The following is a 13,383-nucleotide window of genomic DNA, read 5'->3' on the forward strand; positions in this document are numbered from 1 at the left end:
AATTATTGTGTGGGTTGTGTTTGTAAGCTAATGGTAAGCGGGCTGCTTTCTTTTAATAATCTCCTTTCACTCTAGATGTAAAAATGTTAATTTTCTTTCAGATGCTTCAGGCGTGCTCAGTCCAGCATATACCAGTATATGCAGCGTTCCCACCTCCGATTTCTAATGACCCATTCCTTTTGCATCCTCCTCACCTCTCTCTGCATCACCCCTCTCACCTGACACCTCCAGGGCAATTTGTTCCCTTCCAAGCACAGCAATCATGCTCAGTAAGTAATGCTGCTTATCCCCTTTCCTAAAATATGAGGGTTGATTAGCAAATAATGTTCTTGTCCTTCTAATAACATTCTGGTTGAAAGAACAACCAAATCTGATCTAGAGTAAGTAATAAAGTTTTGTAGCAGTGATACCTGAGCAAGATTTAGTCTGAAGAAAAAAAAATTGTTTTGAAAGTAATTTTGATTCTCTTAAGATTTCCTCAGCTGTTGCCCACTCCGTTTCCCTGGAGTCCTGTACTCCTGTCAGTGTGACATAAGTTTGCTTCATGTACTGCTTCTGCAGGTAGTGATCTTCCAGAAAGTAAAAGAGAATATAGAGACCTAAGTGTACTGTAGCAGTGGTCTCAGAGAAAAAACTTTGTAGAGAGACAAGGCACAAAGCATTATTTCTATTGCATGCTTCAACCACATTAATTCACAGTTTATTTAAAGTGACCACTGTATTCCCCCCTGAACACTAGTGTGAAAAGAGTTACTTAAACCTTCTACAGTCTATTGGAACATTTTTTCTCCCCTGCTTATGAAAATAATTGACTCAACTTAAATGAACTTGGCTGAAAAGTTAATGCCTTCATAATAGGGCTTATGCAAACATGAGAAAAGATGCTATTTTGGACAAGGGAAAAAATTATATTTTGTAATTTCCACTTACCCACTTACTAATCTTCTGTCAGGCACCTTTGTGCCTGTTTCTTTGGAGCTCTACTATTTCATTAATACAGAAATACAAAATAATTTCAGTATTACTAACAAATACTGCTCAGACTGTTTTGAGCAGTAACAAATACTGCTGCATTAAATGTCAGGTGTTGGCACTATTGTAACAATTTCATTATAGTCATGGGGGAACAGTTCTACATAGTTTTCTCTAGTAATCAGTATGCCTTCCCTCAGAAAATGTCTTTCTTAACTTAGGTTGCTAATTTAGCTTCAGAAATAAGCTCCCTTGTTAACTCTGATAGCTTGATTTTTTGCTGTCAAGTCTTACTAGAAGAATTATTGCCTTAAAAATGCTGACTATTTAAAGTTTGTTCAGCAGAATGGGGAAACAGTTTTCCTTTCCTTCCACAAGATGACTTTCATATCTGTCTGTTTTGAAGCATGTAGAATTCAGTACCGGGAAAAAAAGGGTGAATTAGTGAAATAGTAAAGTTAAGGTTTTCCTGAAAAGTTAGACCAAAATTAGCTGAGATTTGAATTGATCTTTCCTAATAGCAAAAGTATAGCTACGAGACAATGTATCTAGTCTAAACATGGCAATATTTCTATGTACAAATCATGGTGTTTATAATGAAATTTTTTGCTTCACAGGGAAATGCTGAGTTGTTTTTGTAAGAAACTTCTTAATTCTTTATACATCAGTGTGCCTTCAATTATTCCTTATGGTAGTGAAGTAGAACTATTTTCTTCAGTTTGAGAACATGTCTATTAAGGAATTCAGTTGCTGCCTTATATATGTAGTCTGATGAAAGGGATCACAGGATCAGAGGATAATTCAGGTTGGAAGACACCTCGGGAGGTCTCTAGTTCAACCTTCTGTTCAAAACAGGATCAGCTATGAGGTCAGGTGAGGGAACTCAGGGCCTTTTCCAGTTGGGTCTTGAAAACCTCCAAGGACAGAGACTACACAAACTCTCTAGGCTCCTGTTCCACTGCTTGACTGTCCTCATGGTGAAAAAGCTTCTCTTTGTTTTTACCTGGAACATCTTTTGTTTTGACTTATGCCCATTGTCTCTTGTCCTTCCACCATGCACCACTGTAAAGAGCCTGGCTCCATCTTCTCGATCAAATCTCTGCAGGTACTGGAAGGCCACTGTTAGGTGTCCTTTCCCCCTCTGCCAAGCCTTTTCTTCTCCTGGCAGAAAAAGCCTGGATCCCTCAAGCTCTTCTAATAGGACAAATGCTCCAGTCTCCTGACCATCTTGGTGGCCCTCCTTTGAGCTTGTTCTACTTTAACAATGTCTTTTTATTGTGTATTTGGGTACCCAAATCTGGATATAGTATTCTACATGAGGTCTAACAAACGTTGAGTAGAAGGTGGATAATCACTTCACTCAATCTACTGGCTATGCTACTGTTTGTTAATACAGCCCAAGATAATTGCTAGCCGCCTTTGTTGCCAGGGCACGCTGTTGGCTCATGTTCAGCTTGCTGTCTACCAAGGGCCCCAGGGCCTTTTCAGCAGAGCTGCTTCACAGCCAATCATTTCCCAAGCTAGATTGTTGCCAGGGGTTCTTCCTTCCCAGATGCAGGACTTGGCATTTGTCTTTGTTGAACATCATAAGGTTCCTGTTGGCTCATTTCTCCAGCCTGTCAATGTTCTGCTGTATGGCAGCCCTACCTTCCAGTGTATGGACTGTTCTCTGCGATAGCTGATATCAGCTGTAGACTATGAGCAAGTACTCTTGTCTCTTCCAGGTGACTGATAATGTTGTTAAATAGGATAGGTCCCTGCGGTATACCACTTGTTACCAGCCTCTTGGTAGAGTATGACCCATTAACCACTATGATCTAAGCCTGATCATCCACGTTATTTTTTTAACCATCTGGTTGTCCACTCATCCAGACTGTAACATCTGAACTTGGTTACAAGAATATTGTCATAGAATCATGAAATCATGAATGGTTAGGGTTGGAAGGGACCTTAAAGACCGTCTGATTCCAACCCCCCCCCAGAGACACTTTCCACTAGACCAGGTTGCTCAAAGCCCCATCCAACATGGCCTTGAACACTTCCAGGGATGGGGCAGCCACAGCTTCTTTGGGTAACCTGTGCCAGTGTCTCACCACCCTCACAGGGAAGAACTTCTTCCTAATATCTAATATAAATCTACCCTCTTTCAGTTTAAAGCCATTACCCCTTGTCCTATCATTACATGCCCTTGTAAAAAGTGCCTTTCCAGATTTCTTGTAGGCCCCCTTTAGGTACTGGAAGACAGTCTCCCCTGAGCCTTCTCTTTTCCAGGCTGAACAAGCCAAACTCTCTCAGCCTGTCTTCAGAGGAGAGGTGCTCCAGCCCTCTGATCATGTTTGTGGCCCTCCTCTGGACTCGCTCAAGCAGGTCCCTCTTGTGTTGGAGGCCTCAGAGCTGAACGCAGTACTCCAGGTATTCTTGAGCCTGTCAAGAGGTGGGCCAGCACATATTGTAGGAGACAGAGTCAAAAGTCTTGCTAAAGTTTAGGTAAATGACATCCACTGCTCTCTCCTCATCCACAAATCCAGTCACCTTATCATACTAGATAATCTGGTTGATTTTCCTTCGGTATAGCCTTGCTGACTGTTCCCTTTTCCATGTGCCCAGAAATATGTTCCAAGAAGACTCACTCCATGATTTTCACAGGGACTGAAGTAAGGTCGACTGGCTTGTAGTTTCACAGATTGTCCTTTTGGCCTTTTTTTATTGATGAATGCAATGTTTGCCTTTCTCTAGTTGTCAGGGATATCCACAACCTTTTAAAGATGATAGAGAGCAGCCTTGTAAGGACATCGGCTAGTTCTCTTAGCACCCTTGGATGTAGTCCATCTGGTCCCCTGGGCTTGTATGGGTCAAGTTGTCTCAAGTAATTAATCCCTGACTCAATCCTGATCCACTGCTAGTAGTTCTTCTCAGATTCCTCTCCCTGCCCAAACAGCACAAGAGTGAGTACAGGTGGGGGGGTTATGGTCAGTATATAGTAGTCATCCTCTGCTGCTCCTTCCTTTTCACACCTTTCCTCTGCTCCAGTGTGGGTTCTTCATGGGCTGCAGTCCATCAGGAAAATCTGGTCTGGCGTGGGTTCTCAATGGGCCACAGTTCCTTTGGGAAATATCAATCTGTTCCAGAGTGGGACCTCCACGGGCTGCAAGGAATATCTGCTCTGGTGCTATGGAGCACCAGCATCTCCTCCTCCTTCTCCTCTGCTGCTGCTGCTGCTGCTTTGGCTTGCAGTGGGTCCATTGCCAAGCCAGCTGGAACCAGCTGTGTCTGGCACGAGGCAGCTCCTTACCTCGTCCCACAGAAGCTACCCTTGTAGCCCCCCACTACCAAAAGCTTGCCACATATACCCAGTACAACTCCATAAAATTTCCATAGCTCCTCAGAGCATATAATTGGAGTTGTGGTTTTTTAATATCAAAAATAATTTTTTAAAACTGGTTTTCTATTAATACAACAAACCCTGTGTTTCTTTTAGCCACTTCAAAGGATAGAGAATGAAGTAGAACTGCTTGGAGAACATCTCCCTATAGGAAGCTTTATCTACCCTCCATCAACTCATCCACCAACATTGACTTCCTCAGCTCCTATCCAATTCTTAACCCATGATCCTTTACACCAAGAGGTTTCATTTGGAGTTGTAAGTATTGGCTTTTGTACTACATCCTCATGCATGCCGAGTTCAAGTTATTGATCTTTGCTCTAAGTTATAACCATTTTATTGAAAAATGACATTTTTGCAATTGAATTTCATTAGTGGCTGCAGCTGCGGAAAGTCAAGAGTGGTTGGTTTTTAGGGCTAGACTTACTTCATATAGTCTGAGGGCTCCCATTTTAGTAGATAGTGCAAGATGTTTTAAACGGTCATACTGAGGACTTATGTAAGTAAACTAAAGATCCTCGGCTTTTGATTTGCAGCATATTCACCAATTCAAGTCCTGCCTGTCTAAACCAGCCAATATATAGGCTAAGCCTTACAAAATGCTTATTAGCTAGCTTGCAAGGGTTTCTGGTTAGCATTGTTACTTTTTTTCCTGCAGGATAGTATAATTGTATATTTCTGATCAGGTATGTTGGTCAAAACAATTGTTTGAAAAGGCTGGTATTTTTCAGCTTGGACAGGGCTGGATTTTTTTTTTTTTTATAATGCCTTATTCGTGGCCCTCCTCTAGACTCACTCAAGCAGGTCCCTCTTGTGTTGGAGGCCCCAGAGCTGAATGCAGTACTCCAGGTGGGGTCTCACGAGAGCTCGGCTCTCATTTGCCGAGGTAAGTAACTCCAGAGAGGACGCCTTCAACACCGGAGCGGGGGGAAAACACAGCGTCCAGGAGCCTCAATTCTGATCGGCAAAGAGCCACCGAGGGAGCTTCAAGTCCTCGATAAGTCTTGCCCAGGAACCAGCAGCTCAGCTGATGCGAGCAGCTGCCTCACAGGGGGCGGCGCCAGGAGGGACAGCACGAGCCCCGAACGGATAAAACACCACCCTTGGGTCAGGAATGATTGGGGTGTGGCACGGCAGCCTGCGTAGGCAGGGGGAGCAGAAAGGGTTTGGTAGCCCAGCAGGCTTCGGAGGTAAGCTCAGCCAGTGGTCATCGAGAAGTTGCTTGTCCTGGGTTCAGCAGTAGCAGTCATTTTTCTCCTTCTTAGTAGCTGGTGCAGTGCTGTGTTTTGGCTTTAGTCTAGGAACAGTGCTGACAACACACCAATGTTTTTAGTTCTTGTGAAGTAATGCTTACTCTGATCAGGGACTTTCTTAGTCTCATGCTCTGCCAGTGAGGAGGGGCACGGGAAGCCAGGAGGAAGCAGAGACAGGACACCTGACCCAAATTAGCCAAAGGGGTATTCCATACCACAGCACGTCATGCCCAGTATATAAACTGAGGGGAGTTACCCGGAAGGCTCAGATCACTGCTCAGGTCAGGCTGGGTAAAACACGCCCTAAGGAACGCAGCACATCAGTTTGCATGGTAGTTCGCGCAGGCAGGGCAAGCGGGATGGTGAGCACTCGCTTCAGGGCCAGGGTCCAGTCTAGAAGCTCTGCACTGGCTGCCCTGGCGGTGGCCAGTGTCGCCAACCAGACGGAACTGATGAGAGGGGAGGCTGTAGTGCAAGCCTCTGAGTGTAGAAAGTGCCTTGACTTGTCTCTTGAGACAAGGATGAATAATGGACATGGCTACACTCAGTGCACCCTGGTGGAGGACCTCCTGCAGCAGGTGGCTGAGCTGCAAGAGACTGTCAGTAGGCTAAGAGATATCAGGGAAATTGAGAGGGAGATGGACTGTTTGCTGCAGGCCTAGACTGTGCAGGGGCCACAAGTGTCCACTCTAGCACATACAGAAAAGGAAGCTGGGAGCTAGTAACAAAACAAAAAAACAAAAAACAAAAAAAACCCCAAACCCAAAAAAAGGAGGAAGAAGACAATTAAGAGCAAGGGGTTTCCTCCAACATCCGACGTCCCCACCCAGAACTGCTTTGCAGCTCTGCAGGAAGCTAATGAGGAAATGCCCACCTCACCAAATGAACAACCATCTGACACACCGGTAAAGAGGATCACTACTAGCATTTCCAGAAAAAAAACAGCGCGTGATAGTTGGTGACTCTGAAAGGCACAGAGGCACCCGTCTGTCAGCCTGACCTGATCTCAAGGGAGGTGTGTTGCCTACCAGGGACTTGGATCAGGGATGTTGCTGAGAGGCTGCCTGGTCTAGTAAGTCCTGCTGACTATTATTCACTTCTTGTGGTCCATGTGGGTGCTAGTGATATTGACAGCAGTAGCCTGGGAATCATTAAGGACTCGATTTGGGAGGCCAGGTTTACTGGAGGCTAGTGGAGCTGGTCTGACAAAGAAGGGGAAGAGCTGCTTTGGTAGGAGACTTGCCAGGCTGTTCAAGGCAGCTTTAAACTAGATGTGTTGGGGGAGGGGGGCATCAATCCATCCCAACACTCCCAGTCAGTTGCCAGTACCTGTAATAAATGCTTGGAGTGATGCAGAGATATTTCAGCTGCTCCAGTCGGCTTCATTTGGAGCTTGGCTCAGATGCATCTATACAAACGCCCGTAGTATGGGGAATAAACAAGAGGAATTAGATGTGTGCACGGCTACAGGGATATGATATCATTGGCATCACAGAAACATGGTGGGATGGTTCCTATGATTGGGGTGTTGGAATGGAAGGTTACAGGCTCTTTAGGAAAGACAGGCCAGGCAGACAGGGAGGGGAGTTGCTATTTATGTCAGTGATAGGCTGGAGAGTATGGAACTCTGTCTGGGGACAGGTGATCAGTCAACAGAGAGCTTGTGGGTCAGGGTCAAAGGGAGAACAGCGATGGGGGACATTACGGTGGGGATCTGTTACAGGCCACCTGATCAGGAGGACTCTGTGGATGAAGCGCTCTGTAGACAGATAGGAGCAGCCTCACGCTCACAGGCCCTTGTCTTCATGGGGGATTTCAACCATCCTGATATCTGTTGGAGGGACGGCATGACCTGGCACAAGCAATCCAGGAGGTTCCTCGATTGTGTGGAAGACAACTTCCTCTTACAAGTAATAGAGGAGCCGACAAGGAGAGGTGCCATGCTTGACCTCGTGCTCACCAACAGGGAGGGACTGGTGGGGAATGTGACGCTCCAGGGCAACCTTGGCTGTAGCAATCATGAGATGGTCGAGTTTGAGATCCTCAGGACAGTGAGAAGAGCATGCAGCAAGCTCACTGCCCTGGACTTCAAGAGAGCAGACTTTGGCCTCTTCAGGAACCTGCTTAGTAAGGTTCCATGGGATAAAGCCCTAGAGGGCAGGGGGGCCCAAGACTGCTGGTTGATATTCAAGGATCACCTGCTCCAAGCTCAGGAGTGTTGCATCCAAACAAGAAGAATATGGGGCAAGAAGTCCAGGAGGCCTCCATGGGTGGATAAGGAGCTGCTGAGAAACCTTAGAGGGGAAAAAAGAAACTTATAGAAGGGGGAAGCGAGGACAGGCAGCCTGGGAAGAATACAGGGATATTGTCTGGGAAACTAGGGATCAGGTCAGGAAAGCTAAGGCCCAGGTAGAACTGAGTCTGGGTCAGGGATGTCAAGGGTAACAGGAAGGGATTCTATAGGTATGTCGTAAACAAAAGACAGACTAGGGATAATGTGGGCTCTCTCCAGAAGCTAACGGGAGAACTGGCTACCCTGGATTTGGAGAAGGCTGAGGTTCTCAATGACTTCTTTGCCTCAGTGACTTCTCAATGACTTCTTCACCACCAAGTGCTCTGACCACGCCACCCAAGTCTTGGAAGGCAGATGCAGGGACTATGAGAATGAAGACCTTGGGCCCACTGTAGGAAAGGACCAGGTTCGAAATCATCTTAAGAACCTGAATGTGCACAAGTCTATGGAACCCGATGAAATCCATCCGTGGGTCCTGAAGGAGCTGGTGAATGAAGTTGCTAAGCCACTGTCCATCATATTTGAAAAATCATGGCAGTCAGGTGAAGCTCCCGACTGTGGCGTGTCAAAAGGCACGGACTCAGGTTGGTGAGGATACTGAGACAAACTTTATTACAATCAAACCTCTTTTATACCCTCATTCGGTACTTTCCTAACATGCCTGGGCATGCCACGCTTAATCTCATTGGATTCTGTGAAAATCCCATAGGTTAAACATGTGTACAATAGTCCAATCACAATGCTGATCACGCACTGTTCACGCGGCGACAGTTCAGCCTCCTTGCTTCACATCTGGCCTTCAATTAAAATTCTTTGTTACACTCCCTGTTTTTCAACATCCTGGCTTATCTGTTTCCCAAGGCTTATTTGGTATCAGGGCCTCGTAGCTTGTATTCAGAGTGTTGCTCAAGCTCATCATGCAGATCCCGTCGCCTTCACCTCCCACATCTCCCCCTTTTTTGTTTTGTACATCTACTATCAATACCTGTTTGAGGGCTTGATCAATAAGAGATTGCATAAGTTTCATTAAACAAGGAATACAAATTAATAGGCTAATAAACACTAATGAAACAAGAGCTCCTAATACGATCGATTTTTTTACCCATGCTCTTATTCCAGCAAATAAACCTGAAAAAGGGTTCCAGTCATCCTCAACCTGAAGTTTTCCTGTGAGTTCTTTAAGAGTTTGCATACTTTCGTGAACCGATTCAGAGTGGTCTGAAAGGTTCATGCAACATAGACCTTCAAAGTCCTCACACCCATGACCATGGGCAAGGAGAAGAAAATCTATGGCAGCCCGATTTTGTGAGGTTGCATGTCTTACGGAATCTGTATCAAGAAGGAGACTGGAAAGCACATTAGATGTGGCATTTGCTTGCTTTGCAAGCCAACATCCTAATTTGTTTAGAGTTGCAAGAGCTTGTGCAGTGGCTACTCCTGGTGCAAAAAAGGCCGCTGAGATTATCTCTGCAGGACTCCAGAATGTAGCCGTGTCTTTGCAGTCGGGAGTAAAAGCATGAGCAGATCTTTTTAACCTGCGGAGATGGTGGAATCTAGTATAATTCAGCATCATAGAAATATTTGGGGTTAACATTGTCAATCTGCCTAAACTACAAGGGCCTCCTCGTAGGTGAGAAGGGATGCCAGGCCATGCTCGATCTCCGCAGATTAGAAAGACGCCTCGGGGAAGAGATATAGGACTATTAGAGGAGCGAGAAACGTTAACAGACATATGATTACACCATATAGAAGCATTTCAATAGACAGACAAAGAAGAGTTAACAATTTGAATTAATGATTGATTCTGACCTGTATAATTAAAATACAAACATTCATCCATTCTAACAGAACCTAACAAATCAATTTCTTGGGGTTCTAGAGAGACTAACGGCCGACTTGGCATCCAGCCATCCCATGTGTCCACAGGTTTTCCCTTTTTCATGAATACATCGATGAGGGGTGTATCAACGAGACGCGTCCAATCGTCCAATGGCAATCCCACCAGACACGTGCTAAATGGGTTCATAGGCATTGCAACAGACAGACACAGAGTGTCCTGTCCGGTCGCATTAGCCAATGTCACCCAGACGTTTTCTTTCGGCTGGTTGGGGATCCATGGCCTGATCAATCCTTCTGCGATGAGGAGGCAGAGGACAAGGCTGGACGGACCCATCGTGCAGGAACCCGATGAGGTCCTTTATCTGTGGAAACACAAGCATAGCCTCGTCCCCAGGTTATTAAGGGGAATGGGCCTTCCCATTCATGGGTTTCAAGGTTTTGTACTTTTACATGAGCTTTTTCCTGTCTAAGATCCTTAGAACCCCTGAAATGGTGCTGTATAGGAGGTCCATCCTCCATCCAGCGATTTAAAAAATTCAAAACATAACAGGCTTTAGCTATACGTTCTTGTGGGGTTAACCCTAAACTCCCCCTTTTTTGTTTCTGCAACATGATTTTAAGAGTGCTATGTGTACATTCATTAATGGCTTGACCTGTGGGAGAATGTGGAATACCTGTGGTATGTTGAATTCCCCATCGTTGAAAAAATGTCTGTGTTTTGTGCGCTATATAGCCTGGGCCATTATTGGTTTTTATGGTTTTTGGGACTCCCAGAGAGGAAAAGGCTGCAATAAAATTTCAACATACATCTTTGGCTTTTTCGCCTGGGTGTACCGATGCATAAATACAAGATGAAAAGGTGTCAATAGAAACATGGACATATTTGTATTTGCCAAATTCTGGTACATGAGTAACATCTGTTTGCCAAATTTCAAGTGATGAAAGACCTCGAGGATTAGTTCCGATTGTCGGTGCAGGCAAAACTTGATGACAATCAGGACACGATTGTATGATTTGTCTTGCCTGGTCCTGAGTCAGCTGAAAAGTACGTTGCAGAGCTTTTGCATTTTGATGATAAAATTCATGGGATAAACGAGCTTGTGCAAAACGGTCAGGTAAGACTGTAATACCTGCAAGCCTGTCAGCCTGTGTATTTCCTTCACTCATGGGTCCGGGTAGGGAGGTATGTGAGCGTATGTGTTGTATGAAATATGGGTGCGTCCGTCGATCCAGGAGCCACTTGAGCTCCCAGAGAAGGGCGAATAAGATTCTGTTGGAAACTTCCTTCAAAAAGGCATGTTCTAGCCTAGAAACAAGACCTGCCACGTAGGCAGAATCTGTGATAATATTTATTGGAGTAGTCCATAATTTGAAAACACGGACTACAGCAGAAAGTTCTACTATCTGAGGTGATCCTGTAACAATATGTATATCACTTTTCCAGTTTTCTTCACTGTCTCTCCAAACTATTACTGCGCAACCTGTTTTGCCAGACCCATTGGTGAATTCTGTGAGTGCTTCAGCTATTGGTGTGATAGCTAATTGTGCAGTAGGTAAAAGGGAAGAGAGTGTAGGGATTGTATAATTTTGTGTCCTGGGAAGTGAATACTTATCTGTCCCGTAAAATCCGCTAGAGCACACTGAAAAACAAAAGACTGGTGAGTTAAAAAGGTTAACTGTTTTGTATCAAGAGGCAAATAGATTATATTAGGTTCAACACCATCTAGAATCAATAACCGCTCTCTTCCTTTCTGGATAACCATAGCTATCATTTCAATTGCTGTTGTAACTGTTTTTCCAAAATTATGTGGTAAAAATATCCATTCTAGGATAATCAATGGATGTATGCCTTGTGGAACCCACTGTGCTAAAAGCCCGTAGGGTTGAAAAGATGAATAAAAAACGAAAAGGCTACTAGGGTGGTTCATTTTTCGCCGATGAGTGACCTGACCAGTCAATCTTGTAACCACTTTATTAAGGGCAATTCTTGCAGAGGAGGTAAGTCTTCGAGGAGACGTTAAACACGGGTCTCCCTTCAATAGTTTAAAGAGAGGATGGAGTTCTTCAGTAGATATTCCTAAAAGAGGACGGATCCAGTTTATAGTTCCTAAAAGCTTTTGCAAATCATTTAAAGTCTTTATTTCTGTCCGTAGGGTGACACTTTGAGGTTTAATGTTTTGTTCGGATATTTTTCATCCTAAATATTTCCAAGGTGGAGTTTCTTGAATTTTTTCTTCTGCAGTTTTGAGCCCTTTCATTGATACTGCTTGGATTGCTTGCCGTTTCACCTTTTGGGCTGTTTGTTTTGATTCTGCAGCTATTAAGATGTCCATATAATGGTAGATTAAAACATTCTCAAAACGTTCTCGTATCGGACTTAAAATTGCTGCTATAAATTGTTGGCATAACGTGGGACTGTTTTTCATGCCTTGTGGCAACACCTTCCAATGGTATCTTTTATATGGCTCCGCAGCATCGATAGAAGGTACAGAAAAGGCAAATCGTGGTGCATCTTGCGGAGCAAGAGATATCATGAAAAAAAATCTTTTAAGTCGATGACTATAAGAGTCCATGTCTGTGGTAACATTGTTGGCGAGGGGAGCCCAGGTTGTAAAGCTCCCATATCCTCAATAACCTCATTTATCTTTCTTAGATCGTGTACAAGCCTCCAAGAATTATTTTTCTTCTGAATCACAGAGACAGGTGTGTTCCATGGGCTGGTCGTGGAGACTATGTGACCAGCTTTCTATTGTTCATCTATCAATTTGTGTAATAATTGCAGCAGTTTTTCTTTTGGAAGGGGCCACTGATCTACCCACACAGGCTCATCTGATTTCCAGATTAAAGGTGGGACCTGTTGCAGAACAGCGGCCCCTAGGAAAAATACGTGCTTAATTGCATTCCCCGTTGGCTTAAACAGTCTCTGCCACATAGGGTAGGAGATCCAGGTAACACATAGGGCCTAATTAAAGCAGATCTTCCTTCTGGGCCAAAAATAACAACAAGCACTTTGCTCTGTTTCGGAGAAGTTTGACCACCAATTCCTGATAAGGAAGCATGAGCGTCCATTAAAGGCCACTTGCTGTCTCTGTTTACCGGCCTCAGGGACAGTTTTCAAGGCACGAAGTGCCAATTGTTTAACTTGCTGCAAGCCCGCCTGGTAAATCCTAGCTTGCGCAGGATTGCTACTAAAATCAGCTTGCCCCAGTAACACAACGGCAGTGACCACTCGAAATGGGTCACGTGCCCCTAACGCTACATTTTCAGCAGCCTGGGCATCTGCAAGCTGTCTCATTTTCGATTCCCACATAGTATATTACATGTTCAACATTATCAAACGAAACAACATTTTAAAGTCATTTGGGGTAAATACATGAGTATCACAGAGAGTCCGTATCAAATGAGTTGTATACGTAGCCCCAAGTCCATGGTCCGTCACTGTTTGTCTGATATCTTTGATAAAAGCATACGAGAGACCTTCCCATCGCGGATCTTGATCAGGCATATACATCACAGGGAAAGCACGCAATACATCCGCATCCCCTGCTCGTCCCGCTTCTCCCTTTACAGCTGCCCTTTTATCATGAGGGTCTGGGGGATATAAATCAGGCTCCTTTTCCAGATCAATAATCCCTGGGTCAAAA

This window comes from Strigops habroptila, chromosome W, assembly GCF_004027225.2.
Source record: "Strigops habroptila isolate Jane chromosome W, bStrHab1.2.pri, whole genome shotgun sequence".
NCBI lineage: Eukaryota > Metazoa > Chordata > Aves > Psittaciformes > Psittacidae > Strigops > Strigops habroptila.